Source organism: Beta vulgaris, chromosome 9 (genome assembly GCF_026745355.1).
Source record: "Beta vulgaris subsp. vulgaris cultivar EL10 chromosome 9, EL10.2, whole genome shotgun sequence".
In the NCBI taxonomy this organism is placed as follows: domain Eukaryota; kingdom Viridiplantae; phylum Streptophyta; class Magnoliopsida; order Caryophyllales; family Amaranthaceae; genus Beta; species Beta vulgaris.
This window is the reverse complement of record NC_079210.1, coordinates 14,733,906-14,737,196: the sequence shown is the minus strand read 5'-3', so window position 1 is coordinate 14,737,196 and position 3,291 is coordinate 14,733,906. Positions and strand designations below refer to the sequence as shown.

The 3,291-nt window shown below is 40.4% G+C and overlaps 1 long non-coding RNA gene across 1 annotated transcript; it reads right to left on the bottom strand.

Moving 5' to 3' along the window:
• Positions 1–1,981: 1,981 nt before the first annotated feature.
• Positions 1,982–2,893, bottom strand: LOC125493302 (uncharacterized). The gene is made up of 2 exons (XR_007269808.2): positions 2,350–2,893; positions 1,982–2,256 (listed from the first exon to the last, which is right to left on the bottom strand). It is a non-coding gene; the product is annotated as an uncharacterized LOC125493302 (long non-coding RNA).
• Positions 2,894–3,291: the final 398 nt, after the last annotated feature.

Here is a 3,291-nt window from a genome sequence, read left to right as displayed (position 1 = left end):
CACATGAGAATATTGAACAAAACACATGATGGTAATGAGGAGGTACAACCTGATGATGGTGGTGATGTACCAGAATTTTATGATACTCATGATGATGCTCCTGATGATGATCAACCAGATGAAGAAGAGGTTCATGATCAGGGGGAGCAACCTACCCCACCGGTGGATGATGTACAAGTTCGAAGGTCAATTAGAGATCGAAAACCTTCTTCTAAGTATCCCAGCTCAGAGTACATCTTAATCACTAATGGGGAGGAGCCCGAGAGATTCCAAGAAGTGATGTCTAGTAAAGACAACGATCTTTGGCTCGAGGCTATGAAAGAGGAGATGGATTCTTTGATGAAGAATCAGATTTATGAGTTGGTGAAGCTTCCTAAGGGCAAGAAAGTCTTGAAGAACAATGGGTTTTCAAGAACAAGAAAGATGGTGAGAAGATAGTGAAGAGGAAAGCCGGGTTGGTGGTAAAAGGATGCAATCAGAAAAAAGGCATTGATTTTGATGAGATCTTCTCTCCAGTTGTCAAGATGACTTCTATCAGAACTGTATTGGGGTTAGCTGCAAGTCTTGATCTTAAGTTAGAGCAGCTTGATGTGAAAATTGCTTTCTTACATGGTGACTTGCATGAAGAAATCTACATGTTGCAACCGGAAGGCTTTGAGGAAAAGGAGAAATAGAAACTTGTTTGCAAGTTGAAGAAGAGTCTTTATGGGCTTAAACAGGCACCAAGGCAGTGGTATAAGAAATTTGATTTGTTTATGACTAGTCATGGTTATAAACAAACTTCTGCAGACCCTTGTGTGTATTTCAGAAAATTCCCCGGTGATAACTTCATTATCCTTCTTTTGTATGTGGATGATATGCTGATAGTTGGACAAGATGCAGGGATGATTAGAAATTTGAAGAAAGACTTGTCCAGGTCATTTGACATGAAAGATTTGGGCCCTGCGAAGCAAATCTTAGGCATGGAGATTGCTCGTGATAGGAAAGCTGGAAAGTTGTGGTTATCACAAGAAAAATATATTGAACGTGTGCTTGATAGGTTCAATATGAAGCATGCCAAGCCTGTTAGTACACCATTAGCAGCTCACTTTAAGCTAAGTAAGAGAGCTTGTCCTACAACAGAGAAGGAGAAAGCAAGTATGTCTTCTATTCCTTATTCTTCTGTTGTTGGTTCTTTGATGTATGCTATGGTGTGTACTAGGCCAGATATTGCACATTCTGTTGGTTTGGTGAGTAGATACTTATCCAATCCGGGTAAGGCTCACTGGGATGCAATGAAGTGGATCTTCAGATATTTACGTGGCACCTCTAAACTTTGTTTGTGTTATGGAGGTGACAAACCTATTCTTGAGGGTTATACAGATGCAGACATGGCTGGTGATCTTGATAACAGAAAGTCTACCTCAGTGTTATGTGTTCACATTTCAGGGGAAGCCATTTCTTGGCAATCCAAGTTGCAAAAGTGTGTTGCTTTATCAACTACTGAGGCAGAGTATATAGCAGTTGTCGAAGCAAGCAAGGAGATCACTAGTACAGAAAAGGCAATTTGCGTCGGATGTGAGGCGCCTATTTGCGTCGGACTTTGGTGCGACGCCAAAGCCCTCGACGCAAATGACTCAGAAACGATCTGCGTCGTATGCGAAAATGACGCAAATGGTTCACTATTTGCGTCGCACCTGTATACGGTGCGACGCAAGTGGATCTTGCCAGCCCAAATCACCAAGCTCAAAGGGTAATTTGCGTCGCACATCGCCTAGTGTGCGACGCAGATGAGTAATTTGCGTCGCACCTTGGGCCACGTGCGACGCAAATTGCAATTTTTTTAAAAAAAAAAAATTTTTTTTTTATTAAAAAAAAAAGCTAGAAATCATAGAAAGTGGAGTTGATAGTGGTACAGAAACAGCAAAAACTAGAAGTTGTGCAGTAATTGAAAAGGAAATAAAGAACATCAGATCTAAAATACAAGAAAAACAGTAAAAAATACTAGAAGTTACATGGTTTTATATAATTTTAATTGAAAAAATTACAAGAAAAAAATATCACCATTACTACTAACATCAGATCTAAAACTAAAATATACAAAAAAATAACAAACGGAGAGAACAGAACAATCAAGAAACTAAATCAAAAATAGAAAAAAGAAGAAGATGAAGGGGAGATAAATTAAAAATAAAAATACAAAACTCAAACGCAATCTTCATAGCAATCCAGATCTTCACCTCAAACGCAACTACAAGACTTCGAGAAAAACCAGATCTGAAAACGAGAAAAGATTAAGAATCAAAATTCAACCAAAAAAATAAACAAAAAAATCAGACATAAATAAAAATAAAGAAAAAGAAAAAATACCTTCACAACTCGCTCCCCTGATCTGTAACGAACTCGTCGAGTTTCAGCGAACTGAAGCAAACTGAAAGAGAGAGACGAACTTGTCGGCGAACTGAAACGAACTCGTCGAGTTTCGAAGATGAAACGAACTCGTCGAGTTTCCAAGATGAAACGAACTTGTCGGCGAAATCAAAATTCAACTCCATTCATTTTCGGCGAACTGAAACGAACTCGTCGAGTTTCGAAGATGAATTTCGGCGAGTGAAAGAGAGGGAGAGGAAGAGAGAGAGATGAACTTCGTTTTGGGCCGGACGCAAATGTTGAAGATCCGAAAACACGAAGAACTCGTCGACTTGTATGCCGGAGATCCGAAAATACGAAGATGAATTTCAGATCCGAAGATGAATGCCGGAGATTTCGTTGATGAGATGAAGGTGGGTGAGAGAGAGACGAAGGTAAGGTGGGTGAGAGAGAGAGAGAGATGACGGTAGGTGAGAGAGAGAGAGATGAAGTTAGGGTTTGAGAGAAGTTAGGGATCTAACTGGTGAGAGGAGTGTCATTTAAAAGTCGCGCATGTTGTGGATTTGGGCCGATCTGCGTCGGATGGGCCAAGGGGTCCGACGCAGATTACTTTATTATGTGCGTCGCACTATGGGCTTCATGCGACGCACATAGATGATTTGCATCGCTCGTTCATTACATACGACGCACATCGTTCGTCTTGTGCGTCGATTCATTGTTGCATGCGATGCAAATAGAATTTTTGCGTCGTTTCCGTGTTTGTGCGACGCAAATGGGGTGACGCAAATTGACTTTTTTCTACTAGTGGATGCTTTGGTTAAAAAGGTTCCTTCAAGAGTTGGGTTTGAAGCAAGGAGAGTATGTAGTGCTTTGTGATAGTCAAAGTGCTATGGATTTAAGTAAGAACTCTATATATCACGCTCGCACCAAGCATATTGATGT